Source organism: Chrysoperla carnea, chromosome 5, assembly GCF_905475395.1.
Source record: "Chrysoperla carnea chromosome 5, inChrCarn1.1, whole genome shotgun sequence".
Lineage (NCBI taxonomy): Eukaryota > Metazoa > Arthropoda > Insecta > Neuroptera > Chrysopidae > Chrysoperla > Chrysoperla carnea.
In genome coordinates, this window is record NC_058341.1 from 15123647 (window position 1) to 15140207 (window position 16561).

A 16561-nucleotide genomic window follows, 5' to 3' on the forward strand; every position below is an offset into this window, starting at 1 on the left:
AGAACTTTTCAATAGAGGGACCTGCTATCACATTAGTTGTGAAATCACTCGCTAGAGGAAGAAACTTTTCAAATCCCATGATGTTTCCTTCCATCATGTCAAATCCAATATTTTAATTTTTGATTTTACTTATAATATTTACGGCATAAAGTCATTTACGCAACCTTTATTGGGACAGTTATATAAAATTATGATTATTTCTCGGTTAGTAATAGTTAAATTGAAATTTTCATAGGAGAAGTGTAGTTTTTGGAATATTATGATTTTGTTATTTATTTATGCGAATCATTTTAATAATATTTTGCACTGGTTAACATATTCACTAAATATACTATATAATATTAAGTATGTTGCTCTTATCAATTTTTGTGATGTATTTTAACGCTTAGGTCTCTTTTTTGTAACAAAATTTTAGTATGTTTTGTTAGTAATTTATGTGGAAATTGTTAAAGTATGAGCTGTACTTACTTAATCAAGGATAAATTTATTCTAATATTTATTAAATTTAAGAAAGGGGGTATGTTTTTGATAAAATTTATCCGACATATGTTAATACATACGCCGGCTAAACTTCTTCATTAGGTATACTGTTAGGCCCTGGGCGGCGTTATCCTTAAAAACGTGGTTTCTAACACATTTAAGTCAATCAAAAATTAGAACTATTAAGCAATTATATTTTTTAATGGTGTTATAAAATAAGTTGTAATCGTAACATGGTTTTAATTATATTTACTTGTCAGCAAAAACCAAAATTAATATTTGAATTCTGACGTCAAAATATTTAATATGTTGACCTACAAATTTTGTATTTAAGACATTGGAAATTAATTAGAATCATACAGTGATTATACAACTTAGGCATCAATTTATTATACAGTGATTATACAACTTGGAATTACATCTTTACAATACTGTGATTATTACAACCTAAGTTTAAAATCTAATAACGTAAACCATCAGTCAATAAAGTGATATTAAATAAATTACAAAAGTCGTTTTTCATTCTACAAAGGATTCATAAGGTCTCTCCTTTCTAAATACAAAGACCTTTGGTGGCAGCATCTTCCCCTGGACCAACCCAGGGACACGACAATACCAATTTTAAGTATGTTGTTTTTATGAAATTTGTGTGAAATATTTTAACTAACAAACATCACTTTGATTTTAATGTTTAAAAAATTTATGTGGATGGAACACTTTTAGTGCACATATGTGTGGACCTTGTTCAGACATACTGCCCATACTTTTGTCATAAGTATGGGTAAAAATCGAATCTAAAAAATCTTAAAAATTTGAAAGATAAATAATTTGTGTATGTTACTGATACTTCTATGGGGTACTTGTTATGACATAGTGCCCATACACAATTTTCATAAGTATGGGTTAAATATAGTAAAAATTGAAAATTTTCAAAAATTTTGTAAAATTAATAATTTGTGTATGTTTGATGCTTAACATGTGGTACTTGTTACAACATACTGCCCATACACACTATTCATATGTATGGGGTGAAAATAGTAAAAATTAAAATTTTTTGTAAAATTAGTAATTTATGTATGTTATTGATACTTCACATATGTGGTACTTGTTACAATATAGTGCCGATACACTTTTCATAAGTATGGGGTAGACATAGAAAAATTCTCAAATTTTGTAACAATTAGTAATTGTGAACGTTTATATACTTTTTTAACATGTGGGGTGTGTGTTACAACATAATGCTCATACAATATCCCGCACGTATGGGGTATTAATAAAAATTCGAAAATTTCAGTTTCATGAAATATTTTTCGAATCGAAATCGAAGTGAATCGATTAATGTTAATGTTTTTTGATTATTATTATTGGGCCGATCCTGGAGGTACTGCAATACCAGGCCAACCCGCGGCAGAAGAGGAGCAAGCCCCTAACACTCCGCCATATTCCAAAAATCAGTTTAATATACTGGTCCCGCTATGCGGGACGTACCAGATATTAAGCTGATAAGAACAGATTAAAGCGTTTATTTTAATAATCTTGAAAAGATACAATGTATAAAATGTACAATATAAAAACTTAAATAATCGTATCACAGTGTAGTATAACAAAAAAAAATTGATAAAAAAAAACAGGTTAAAATTGATAAAAAAGTACAAATAGATAAAATAAGACTACACATTTAAAATCAAAAACACAATAAATAGTTTAAAAGAGTTTTTTTTTAAAAAACAGAAGAATAAAATAGTGTCCATTATCACAGTCAAACAATAATTAAATAAATAGCACAGCACACACATATCACAAGCACTTATATCACAGATGGTTGTGGGGAGGGATGGCTCAGGTGTTCGGGCCATCCATACCTGTGTGCAGGTTCACAGAGGCTGATCATGGTACTGTCTCTGTCCGGTTAGATGTTCGATATAAATGTCACGTGACCAGCGGATCGTGTCTGACGCCATCAACCGTGCCATGGTCTGCGTATATTTTGGAGATATTCCCAAAGACTTCGCAACCCTGTAGTTCTGTGCTAGCCAGGACCCGAGCGAACCAACGACAAAAGCATCCAAAGAGACCCTATAGCCTTTCGAGGATAACTCAGCAGCAAGTTGGTTATATTTATCGAGCTTTTGCTGCCGAGCCACCTCTAGAGCATCCGGGGCACCCTCAAATGGAATGCAGATGTCTATGATTTTGACTTCCTTACTAGTCTCATCCAGGACCACCAGGTCAGGACGAAGAGTACTCCGCACGCCGGGTACTTGCCTATTGATGTTTAAGACAGCACCCGGGGGTAAACGCGATCCGCGAGCAAGGCGGTCTTGGACGGCATTATGTCGCCGTTGCCACGCCGCTGAATGGACGGTACAATGATTCAGTACGTGTGGTAATGTCTCATTGACATAACCACAACGTCGGCACCGTTTATCCCCGTTCCCGAATCGCCGTGCTCCATTTAATGGAACGACGCCGAGTCGGGCTCGGTGGATAAAGCGGTAGTCACAGAATCGAGTGTACCGACCATTCAGCAGGAAGTGGTTGCTCGCTTCCCTTAGATTTGTACAGGAGTACGCCTTTCCCTGATCTGGTTTTCCTAGCAGTCTAGCAAGGTAGAATGCTCGAAGTGCTGAACGTAGCATTCGAACAACAACGGATCGCGCCGTCTCCGGGACAATTATACGCTCCGGTGTTTGCCCAGGACGATTGATAGTGACAGACAGATCGCGCTTTTCTCTGCACCAATGGAAACCCACACTAATTTTGCTGTTGAGGCGACGGCACGCATTTCTAGCTTGTGACCACAAACTAGAAATGTCTCCGCCGTCGCGTGCTAATCGACCCTCTAGTGAGCCAGACAGATACTTGGCGAGCATATCCTCGGTTGGATCTTCTCCGATACGACGTCTCACTACACGTTTAAGGCAGGACCAGGCCGTTTCCCTGACAATGGTGTCTTTGCAGGTCAGCAGTCTAAAAGCGTGCACTACGGTGCTTACGTCCGCGGAATCGGCCAACGGTAAAAGATTTGCGCCACCCTGGTAAGATGGAATGTAAAGTATTTCCGGAGAGCCACGTTGAGGTAGGTTCATCCATTTCTTGGCTAGCCTTTTGATGGTCTTGTCTGCGTCAGTCAAAGGTCCTTTGGCGACATTGCCGCCTCGCAGAATAAAGTCTAGCCGAGAAAGGATGAACATGTTTGTGGCTTCCAATTTTTGCCAGGGTGCGAGAAGAGAATCGTGTACCTTCTGAACGTCCTCCTTGATGGCCTGAATGGCATCAAGGGGGGTTTGGGTCACACGGAAGCCCGTTGGTACACCTAGGTGTTGGTACTCTTCCCCGTCTTTTAAAACCGTTAGTCCTCCTCCTTGGATGGTAAATTCCGTAGGAAAGACTTCCCGTCTTCGCCTGCAATCAACGTGCAGTGAGGCGCATTTCGGAGGTTGGAACTTTAGACCCATCCACTCAGCAGTTGATCCTACTGCATCCAAGAGAATTCTCAAGGATTCAGCATTTTTTCCGAGAAGAACGATGTCATCAGCATACGCGAGAATAGAGAAGCTGTGGTTGTGGAGCTTGTAACCATGCTGAGCTGCCAATCCAGACGCCACCCTTATGAGCGGCTCGATAGCCAAGTTGAAAATAATAGGACTAAGTGGACAACCTTGCTTTACGCCCGCACGAATGTGGATTGGACGGGTTTCTCCGTCCTTAGTGCGAATTGTGGTGGTGGTATTAGCGTAAAGCTCGGCTATCACACTGCGTATCTTGTTGGGTAGCCGCATCTCTTCCAATACCCGCCGAATATGGTCGTGTGGTACAGAGCCGAAAGCATTGGCTAGGTCAAGCCATGCCAATGCGATCTGTCTGCCATCTCGGCGCGCGTCATCCAATGCACTTTGGACTATGAAGTTGTGTTCATAACAGCCTTCATACTCCAGAAATCCTTTCTGCATTGGTGAGATATTGTCTGAGAGCTTCGCCCAACAGGTGACACGGTCGGCGATAACGCCGGCATACAACTTGGCGATCGTGCCCCCCAAAGTAAGAGGCCTCCAGTTCGACAGCTCATCACGGTTACCTTTCTTATAAAGCAGTACGGTGCGGGAGTCATTCCAAGCCAGTGGTGTTTTTTCCTCACGGAAGCAACGGTCGAAGATTGCAGAAAGTACTACGCAGCCGGGGTCGGAACGTTTAAGGCACGAGTACCTTATACCGTCCTTCCCCGGAGCGGTATTAGAGGTTTTAGCCAATCGCGCACATACTGATTCTTTTGAGATGGAGTCCAGTAGGAACGTGAAGCGTTCGTCTCCATCTCCGCCATCATTTTGGTCAGATCTGAATATTTGCCGGATTTGTTCAGGAGTTGGTGTAATTTCCTGATCCTTATGAGCAAATATTCCACGGAAATGTTCATGGACCGTTTCCGTGTTGACCTGACAAAATGGTGAGCTACCTGGATCACTCAGTATGCTGGTCATGGCTTTTTTCTTATTGATCTTATATAATTTCTGAATCTTCGCCGCGTCCGCAGGGTTATATTGTGCACGGCGGGGGCGGTTTCTCATAGGCCGAGGCCTATTTTGAAAACGCTGCACGTTTGGTGGTGGTCTTTCGGCCACATGGCCTGGAGTGCCTCTCGCAAGGTCTGCTGTGATGGTTGCTACTGCTGCCTCAAATTCCTCCCAGCTGGCGGCGTTATTTACTAGTGCAAGCCACCGAACTTGGTTTTTGGTCAGTTGACTGTCGGCCAAGTCGGTGGGTGGAATTGGTGTTGGTAGCTCGTCAACATTGGTTCCGGCAACTACCGGGGTAGCGCCGGGATCAATGGTGACAAGGTCTGGTTGGTTTTGGGTGGCTGTAGCAACCGGTGGAAGTTTAGTCTCCATTTCTCGAGTAATGCTGGTGACACCGTTCAGCTCAGCGGGTGATCTAGTTTGGCTGAGTGGTTGGGGTAGTGATCCTAGTGGATACGAGTTTATGCCAACCAAGTGATCTGAATGCGGTGGGTCTAAATCAGTGTGAGGATCCATCGATACATCGTGACACAACCTTTCAGTTACAGTACCAAGAGCAGCCCCTGTGCCATTATCGGTTTTAGGGGGCGGGGGCTGTTGAGTGGCACTTGTCGGGTTGACGGTAGATGGTAGCTCGTCGTCACTGCTGTCTTCGAGTATTTGATGTATGATCCTTGTGATGTCAAATCCGGTGGATGTGCTGGGTTGAGGCCCAGATGGTGGAGCGATGTTGGAGGCTCCTGCCTGGGACACCGATCTTGCGCGAGTAATGCGCCTTGGCGGGAGTACTGTAGCTTGGGATTCCGGCGAGCTCTGTGTAGTTTGCGTAGCCAACCTAGTTGGTGGTGGTTGACTACGTGCGGCCCTTGCTGGTTGTTTCCGGGGTGCGGCTGTCTTAGGTGGTGCAGTTGCCGCACCCGGTTGGTGAGTCTGATGGTGTTTTTTTAGAATTTTCAGAGACTCAGACCGGAATCCACATTCCGCACATTGGAACGTAAAGATCGGTGTGCCGTGGTGAGATTTTATATGCTTTTTAAGGTCGGAGTGGCTCTTATATTTAAAGATGGAACGAAGAGCAACACCCCGACCTGCCGGATGCGTATCCGGGACATCTACCCAGCACATCTCGCAGCGAAACTCTGCAGGGAACGGAAACATGATGGTCGTGTTAACCGTCCCTGCAGGCTCAACTGCCACGTCTTCAGCCGAGGACATTTATGGAGTTGTTAATGTCCTGGCACTTGTGAATTAGATGATTATTTTTGAATTATCGTAGGTGAGGTCAGGAGACTAAAGAGCCATCCTGAACCTCACGGCTGGTGCTGCTACTGACGGCATCATAGTAGGTGGGAGTGTACACTCTCACCAGGAGAGTGCACACTCCTACAAGTGATCCGTGTCACGACCCAAAGGTGGTGGTGGGTTGTTTGATGTTTGATTATAATGTACCACTTACTTTACTCGTCTGCTTCTCCTCTTCCCGGCCTGGTTTACTGGCCTATTTTTGATGCTCGGTCATTAATTGCTTTAATCCATAGTTTTTGGTAAAAATTTTCACTTTCACTTTTGAATTTTCCACGTATTTAAATTAAGCTGATAAGAACAGATACTACACTTTGATCTTAGCCATAGGGCCGAGAAGCGATACTTACTGCCGGTAAAATTCATGGTTATATACCCTAAATTACATAAAACCACCTCCGCGAGCTATACACAAAGTTAGAATATCGTAGAACGATATAGCACCACGATATGAGAGATAGACATATACCTACATATATAAGAGTATATATACACATCTAATGGCACTCAATCACCACACATATAACATGTTTAGATAAAGATAACTAAATTTAAAAATATATAATAAAAGGAGACGCTCTCTAACGAGGGTCGGAGTACCCGATGCCATAAAATCAAGTTATATGATAATTATGTGTAAAAACTCAAAAGTGTTAAAAATAGTTAATACTTATAAAATATAAGTAACGTAATATTATTTTAACGATATTAAAATAATTTCTGAATGAAAAGTGAATAATTTTCGTGAAAATCAGAAAATTATTAATATTTCATTTTTTAGGGTATATAAGAGTGTATTTATCAGTGATACGTATGCATACCTTTTGGCCATTTTTAATCAAAATTTAGGGGGTAATATTCAGAGTATAGGAATAAAGTAAGGATAAAAATAGCAAAAAGTACAAATTTCTTATCTTACCTATACTTATGAAAACAAGTATGGGCGCTATGTTGTTACAAGTACCAGATTTAAAGTATCAAGCAACATATAAATATTAATTTTTCAAAAATTGTCGATTTTTGACTTTTTACTATATTTTAACCCTTACTTATGAAAATGATATATGTGCACTATGTCGTAACAAGTACCGCATGTAAAGTATCAATAACATGTACAGTAGAACTCCAATTATCCGAATTAATGGGGACCGGGATCCATTCGGATAATCAAATATTCGGATAATCGGAGTTTTTTTAAAAAAATTGCATTGGAGAGAAAAAAAGCTACGTTTTGATATTGCACTATTTTTTTATTGAATTAAATGAAAGAAACATGATATTTTCACATGTTTTAAATATAAATAAAATGTACTTATGTACAAGTTTAGAAATAAAAATCATTGTTTTTTAAACATCTCCGTCAATGTAAGCTGTTTTGCGGTCTTCATCCGTTTTCGGGCAGCCAGGTCACGCATTCGCTTGACGGTGAGCAGTTGCAAGTGGTCACACTCGGGCTGACGCTCCATCCACTTCAAAGCAGTCTCGAGCATACCACGTGTTGTGCCTACACTGACTTCGCGGAGGGAAGGACAATAGTGAACGAACGCGCAAACACTGGCTTCGCGGGGGGAAGAATAATAGCGCACTTAGACTTTTTTTGGACAAATTTTTTTCTGAAAGTGATTCGGATAATCGGCGATTCGGATAGTCGGAGTTCGGATAATTGGAGTTCTATTGTATTTTATTAAAAATTGTTTTAAAAAAATAATTGTATTCAAAAAATGTCATTAATAAATAAATAATTAATAAAAATTTTACAATACCTGCTAAATTTCTTTATTTGTATAACTTCGCATAATACCAAATCCTAAAAATCATGTATTTTGTTAAAAAACACCTATGAGAAAAATTCAATTTCCTCAGAACAAGAACCAAAAAACAAAACCTACTAAAAAAATAAAGTTATGGAAACCAGTTTATTGAAAAAAGGTATGTATAATACATTAATGATAAGTATTATATGTCAAAGGTGGAGTAGTGGCTAGCCCAGTCGCCTACGATTACAGAGTACCTCGATTCGTACCTAGCCATATTATGTGTAATTTTTATTTAAAAAAGTATTTATGCTGAGATAATGTCATTTTTTTAGATAATTGTTATGAGAACCAAAAGCAACAAATAAGTAAGAGAGCGAGGTATATTTTATGTTATTTTAATTCCCACCCTCTGACAGAAGAGTGATTTATGACATTAAGTAGGAATGTCTCACTTTCCTACTTATGTCATAAATCGCTCTTCTGTCAGAGAGTGGGCATTAAAATAACATAAAATATACCTCACTCTGTTAAATATTTGCCTCCTTTGATTAATAAGAATTATCTAAAAAATGGAATAATAAGTTTTTTTTTTGTTATAAATAAATATAAGTCGTTATATATTTTAAACTTTGTTTTATTTTTAAATTTTCTATCCTATTTTTTCTTTCAGAACAAAATTATAAATTAATTAATTATAAATTATAAATCTAGAACATTGTTTTTGTTATAAATAAATAAAAATCGTTATATATTTTAAATTTTGTTTTATTTTTAAATTTTCTATCCTATTTTTTCTTTCAGAACCAAATTATCAATTCAATAATTATTTAGTAAAGCTAAGTATGAAGTTAATTATAGTACAATGTATAGCTAAGGTGGCTGGGTGGTTATAGTACTTGACTATGATCCGAAGGTACGCTGGTTCGAATCTTGGTGAGATTAATATTTTTACTTTTAAATTAAATGAACTTTTCCTGATATTTAAAATTTCCCCTCATATTTTTATTGTTTTAATTACCTATATAGCCCACCTTCTTGTTATAAATAACGTAAGTCATAAATATGTCATAAATCACTATTCTGTCAGGGGGTGGGAATTTAAATAATCATAAATCAATCTCACTCTTTAAAATCGTGAATTTAAATAATCATAAATCAATCTCATTCATATTTTAATTCATAATAGTCATACAAGTTGCCTAGAACAGCAAACAATAGTGTTTTGAATCATACATTTATAATTCATAATAGTCATACAAGTTGCCTAGAACAGCAAACAATAGTGTTTTGAAAATTATCCAGTTCATTTGACATGTATGTAGGTGAGTATTCGAAAAATTTCCCCTCATTTTTTTATTGTTTAAATTACCTATATAACCCACCTTCTTGTTATAAATAACGTAAGTCATAAATATGTCATAAATCACTATTCTTTCAGGGGGTGGGAATTTAAATCTCACTCTTTAAAATCATATTCTCCTGTTACAAAATAATAAAAATTTGTATGAAATAACTTGTTTTGCTAAAATTTGAAACATTTTAATAGGAGAACATGTCATATAATTAGCCTCCCTCATATTCTCCTATTACAAAATTTCAAATTTTAGTCGAAACAAGCGACGTTTTTATTTTAGATCTACCAATTTTATCATTTTGTAATAGGAGAATATGAGGGAGGTTACCTATGTGACATGTTCTCCTATTAAAAAGTTTCAAATTTTAGCATAACAAGCTGTTTAATAAAAAATTTTTTTAATATTTTGTAACAGGAGATTATGTTTTTAATTATAATATCTCACCCCCTGACAGAATAGTGATTTATGATATATGAATAACTGACATTATTTATAACAACAGGACGGGGTTAAATAATTAATTTAAACTATAAAAAAAGTGGAAAATTTTTAACATCAGTTAATTAATTAATTAATACTTACCTTTACTAAACAGTTTATTAATAATTTTTTTCTGAAAGGAAAAATGGGATAGAAAATTAAAATAAATAAAGCAAAATTTAAAATATATAACAATTTTTATTTATAAGCAAAAAAAAATTTTTTTTAATTTTTATGAAAAATCATATTGTACATTTTCATAAAACAAACTATTTTTATTCAATATTATACCTACCTTTATCTTTTATCCTTTACATCGATTTCAGGAATATCAAACAGAACCTACCTACATATAAAATATATAATATGTAATTCATATAATAAAATATAGTTTTTATCAATTTTTCTGGTTTAATTATTATTATTCAATATTATACCTACCTTTATCTTTTATCCCTTACATCGATTTCAGGAATATCAAACGGAACCTATATTTTTAGCAAAATATTACTACAATTATTCATTTATATAGGTAAGTTTATTGAAAAAAATTGAGTAGAATGTATGTATATTACATTATTGATTTGTTAATATGTCAAAGGCGGTGTAGTGGCTAGCCGAGTCGACTGTGGTTACAAACTACCTCAGTTCGACACTAGCAAGCTCTCGTATAATTTTTAATTAAATAAGTTTTTATGCCGAGATAATGACTTTTTTTTAGATAATTGTTATGAGAACCAAAAGCGACAAGTAAGAGAGCGAGGAATATTTTATGTTATTTTTATTCCCACCCCCTAACAGAAGAGTGATTTATGACATAAGTAGGGATAAGATGGGACTAAAACAATTTAGTTTTTTTTATGAAATAACTTAATCTTCAAAATAATTCCAGCGTAAAAAAGAAGTCTTAAAATTTTGATTCATACATTTTTAATTCATAATAGTCATACAAGTTGCCTCGAAAAGCAAACAATAGTGTTTTGAAAAGTATCCAGTTCATTTAGGACAGGTTGATTCAAAATTATTTAAGTATTAAATTTTTAATAGATTTCATATCTACCAAATAGCTTAGTAGGTTTCGGTTCTGCCTACGGATACAAAGTACTTTGGTTCGAATCCAAGCGGAATTTCTAAGATATTTTTAAAAAAGTTCATGAGTTTTTTTTTGTTTTCAATAATTTAATAAGGTTTTAACTTTCAATTGTTTTTTTTTATTTCCATTAATTTAATTTTCCTTTTCTTTAACTGTATGACTGAGACTTATACGATGACTTAGACATATTTGCATCCTCCACTCCGCTTTCCCTTTTTATTTACAGATTGAAAATTATTGAAGAAAATTTGAATTAGCAGGTAAGGAATGGAGTGTATAAGATTTAAAAGAATGAGTTTAGGACAGGTAGGTTTTTAAAAATTATTTAAGTATTAAATTTTTAATAGATAAAACATGTATCAAATAGCTTAGTAGGTTGCGCTTCTGAATACGGATACAAAGTACCCTAGTTCGCATCCAAACGGAGTTTATAGTTTATTTAAAACAAAAGTTGATGAGTTTTTTTTAATTTAATAAGGTTTTAACTTAATTGTTTTTTTTTTTTTTTTTTAATTTCCACTCACCACAAAAGTTTACAGACCAATAAATAACTTTCTGATTTTCGAAGTTAAAACAATTACTTACCTATCAGGATATTCCTTCCTGTTCATTATGTTCTCCTAGTAAAAATGTGAAAAAAATCAATCATTTTTTCCTCCATTCAATCAAATTGAAACTTTTTCATCAAAAAAGTACGAAAAAATCTTCAATTTTTTCAACATTTGTACTAGGAGAACATAAGTACGAATTAGTAATTCCTGATAGGGAGAAAAAGCAAGTAAGTGTTTTCACCCCGAAAGTCTAAAATTTTATTTTGGCAGAAAGTTATTGGTCTGCCCAGAAGTCATACTCACCAAACACGGGTGTGCAGACCACTAACTTTCTGACTTACGAGGTGACAACAATTACCTTGCTATCAGGTACTGCTAATTCCGTCCGTCCATGATGTTCTCCTAGTAGAAATGTGAAAAAAATTGAAGTTTTTGAACGAAAAAAAACTAAAATTTTTCATCATTTGTACTAGGCAAATATGTTGTGGTGGAAATTTAAAAAAAAAATGAAAATAAAAATCAGAAAAGAAAGAAGAAGAATTTTTTTTAATCTAGTACTACCCTAGTTTCGAACCAGGGGACTATCTATTCGTAGTCAGATACGCTAATCACTATACCATAAGGGCTCTGTTATTCATATTAATAAATAATTATATTAATATTTTCGACAGTTAGGTGAGTATTCGAAATAGGCTTCGAAATATCGCTCTTCTTATTATACTTAAGATAGTGACAGAAAAAAAAAAACAACAAAATGAACAATTATTACAGTTTGCCAAAATTGGATTCTTTATGCCATGTTTGTGCCATTACAAAGTTAAAAAAAAAGTTTTCTAATAACTATAAAAAAAAGTTTTCATGAAAAATCTAGTATACACGAATCGAAAACCTTTTTTTTTAACTTTGTAATGGCACAAACATGGCATAAAGAATCCAATTTTGGCAAACTGTAATAATTATTTATTTTGTTTTTTTTTTCTGTCACTATCTTAAGTATAATAAGAAGAGCGATATTACGAAGCCTATTTCGGATACTTACCTAACTGTCAAATGAACTGGATACTTTTCAAAACACTATTGTTTGCTTTTCGAGGCAACTTGTATGACTATTATGAATTATAAATGTATGATTCAAAACACTATTGATTTCTTTTCTAGGCAACTTGTATGACTATTATGAATTAAAAATGTATGAATCGAAATTTTAAGACTTCTTTTTTACGCTGGAATTATTTTGAAGATTGGTATCAGAGAAATATATTTGGAAATTTATTGAAGATTGGTATCAGAGAAATATATATTGGATGACATATGTATAACAGACGTTATCTATATCAAGAGGGCGGATTATATAGATAACTTAAACTATAAAAAGAGTGGAAAATTTTTAATATCAGAAAAAATTCATTTAATTTAAAAGTAAATATTTAGCCATTGCAGGATACGAACCAGCTTGCCTTGGTTTCAGAGTCAAGTGCTCTACCAACACAGCCACCCACCTTCTTAATGATATTATAATTTACTTAATACGTTTGCTAAATAATTAATTAATAGATAATTTTCTTCTGAAAGAACAAATAATATAGAAAATTTAAAAAATAAAACAAAATTTAAAATATATAACGATTTTTTGTTATTTATAAAAAAAAAAATTTGTTTTGTTTTTCTTCTGCCACTATCTTAAGTAAAATTAGAAGAGCGATATTACGAAACTTATTTCGAATACTCACTCACCTACATGTCAATGAACTGGATAATTTTCAAAACACTATTGTTTGCTGTTCTAGGCAACTTGTATGACTATTATGAATTATAAATGTATGATTCATAACACTATTGTTTGCTGTTCTAGGCAACTTGTATGACTATTATGAATTATAAATGAATGAATCAAAATTTTAAGACTTCTTTGTTATTACAAAATTTCAATTTTTAGGCTTGACATATTTATGACTTACGTTATTTATAACAAGAAGGTGGGCTATATAAGTACATACCTATTATTAATTTTCCAAAATTTGAACATTTTTATGTTTCGATTTTTACTATTTTACTCATGCTTATGAAAAAGGTGTATGGGCACTATGTCGTAACAAGTACCACATGTTAACTATCAATTACCATACACAAATTACTAACTTTTTAAAATATTTTCTATCAGGCTTAAAAGTAATCAGATACGGTTAATTGTCTTTAATTTTGAATATTTCTCGGTTAATAAACTCCAATTTCAATTTTACTATTCTTACACGAGAATTTCACAAAAGTTATTGAAATTAATTCGTTAATATTAGTAAAATTAATCGAAATATACTGAAAACAAAAGGTGTAATATTTCCCTTTCAAAGCCGTGTTTAAATGTTTCTTATAAAAATTTCATTTTTACTATTACACGATAATTTATACTCAAATTTAAACGTAACATTCCAATTTTACTATTATTATCCGAGAATTACACAAAAAAATACACAAAATCCGCAACAATTCAATTTTACTAATATTCCTCGAGAATTGATTTAAATAAACTCAAAACAAAAAGTGTAAAATGATAAATTGTAAAAATTTCCGTTTTTAAAACCTTATTTTTGATAAATTTTCCATTTTACTCTTCTTACAGGAGAATTATACAAAAGGCTCTCAAAGTTCTTAACTTGTCAATTTTACAACTATTATTTGAGAACTACACAATAAATACTCAAATTTATCTGTAAAATTTTGTCATAAACATGAGTAAAAATAGTAAAAATCGAAACATAAAAATGTTCAAATTTTGGAAAATTAATAATAGGTACATGTTATTGATACTTTACATGCGGTACTTGTTACGACATAGTGCACATATATCATTTTCATAAGTAAGGGTTAAAATATAGTAAAAACTCAAAAATCGACAATTTTTGAAAAATTAATATTTATATGTTGCTTGATACTTTAAATCTGGTACTTGTAAAAACATAGCGCCCATACTTGTTTTCATAAGTATAGGTAAGATAAGAAATTTGTACTTTTTGCTATTTTTATCCTTACTTTATTCCTATACTCTGAATATTACCCCCTAAATTTTGATTAAAAATGGCCAAAAGGTATGCATACGTATCACTGATAAATACACTCTTATATACCCTAAAAAATGAAATATTAATAATTTTCTGATTTTCACGAAAATTATTCACTTTTCATTCAGAAATTATTTTAATATCGTTAAAATAATATTACGTTACTTATATTTTATAAGTATTAACTATTTTTAACACTTTTGAGTTTTTACACATAATTATCATATAACTTGATTTTATGGCATCGGGTACTCCGACCCTCGTTAGAGAGCGTCTCCTTTTATTATATATTTTTAAATTTAGTTATCTTTATCTAAACATGTTATATGTGTGGTGATTGAGTGCCATTAGATGTGTATATATACTCTTATATATGTAGGTATATGTCTATCTCTCATATCGTGGTGCTATATCGTTCTACGATATTCTAACTTTGTGTATAGCTCGCGGAGGTGGTTTTATGTAATTTAGGGTATATAACCATGAATTTTACCGGCAGTAAGTATCGCTTCTCGGCCCTATGGCTAAGATCAAAGTGTAGTATCTGTTCTTATCAGCTTAATATCTGGTACGTCCCGCATAGCGGGACCAGTATATTAAACTGATTTTTGGAATATGGCGGAGTGTTAGGGGCTTGCTCCTCTTCTGCCGCGGGTTGGCCTGGTATTGCAGTACCTCCAGGATCGGCCCAATAATAATAATCAAAAAACATTAACATTAATCGATTCACTTCGATTTCGATTCGAAAAATATTTCATGAAACTGAAATTTTCGAATTTTTATTAATACCCCATACGTGCGGGATATTGTATGGGCATTATGTTGTAACACACACCCCACATGTTAAAAAAGTATATAAACGTTCACAATTACTAATTGTTACAAAATTTGAGAATTTTTCTATGTCTACCCCATACTTATGAAAAGTGTATCGGCACTATATTGTAACAAGTACCACATATGTGAAGTATCAATAACATACATAAATTACTAATTTTACAAAAAATTTTAATTTTTACTATTTTTACCCCATACATATGAATAGGGTGTATGGGCAGTATGTTGTAACAAGTACCACATGTTAAGCATCAAACATACACAAATTATTAATCTTACAAAATTTTTGAAAATTTTCAATTTTTACTATATTTAACCCATACTTATGAAAATTGTGTATGGGCACTATGTCATAACAAGTACCCCATAGAAGTATCAGTAACATACACAAATTATTTATCTTTCAAATTTTTAAGATTTTTTAGATTCGATTTTTACCCATACTTATGACAAAAGTATGGGCAGTATGTCGTAACAAGTACCACATGTTAAGACATTAAACATACACAAATTATTAATTCTACAAAATTTTTGAAAATTTTCGATTTTTACTAACTATATTTAACCCATACTTATGAAAAAAGTGTATGGGCAGTATGTCATAATAAGTACCCAATAGAAGTATCAATAACATATATAAATTACTAATTTTACAAAAATTTTTATTTTTTATCTTTTTTTACCCCATATTTATGAATAAAGTGTATGGGCAATATGTCGTAACAAGTACCACATGTTAAGCATCAAACATACACAAATTATTAATTTTACAAAATAAATTGTAGGAGATTCTCTTTTTACTTAAATCTTTGATTCTTATAAAAATTCAAATTTTACTATTCTTGCACGACAATTACAAAAAAAGTTCTCAAATTTATCCGTAACATTTCAATTTTACCATTATTATCCGCGAATTAAAAAACAAAAAATACTTAAAAAACGTAACATTTCAATTTTAATATTATTACTTGAGGATTACACAAAAAATACACAAATTTACCCGTAACATTTCAATTTTATTATTAAACGAGAATTTCACAACCAACTCCAACTTCCAATTTCAACTCAATTCCTTCAAGAGAAAGAAATTATGAAGTTGCTGCGGTTTTCTTGAAATGAGATTATTTTGCTTTGTT

General features: G+C 33.5%; 2 non-coding genes and 1 pseudogene across 2 annotated transcripts; 1 reads left to right on the forward strand and 2 right to left on the reverse strand.

The window, feature by feature from the left end:
• Window positions 1-1839: 1839 nt before the first annotated feature.
• On the reverse strand, window positions 1840-2028 carry LOC123301925. The gene has a single exon (XR_006535481.1). It is a non-coding gene; the product is annotated as a U2 spliceosomal RNA (small nuclear RNA).
• A 4471-nt stretch (window positions 2029-6499) lies between these two features.
• Window positions 6500-6640, reverse strand: LOC123301896 (annotated as a pseudogene).
• Window positions 6641-15092: 8452 nt separating this feature from the next.
• On the forward strand, window positions 15093-15285 carry LOC123301920. The gene has a single exon (XR_006535476.1). It is a non-coding gene; the product is annotated as a U2 spliceosomal RNA (small nuclear RNA).
• The last annotated feature ends 1276 nt before the right edge of the window (window positions 15286-16561 follow it).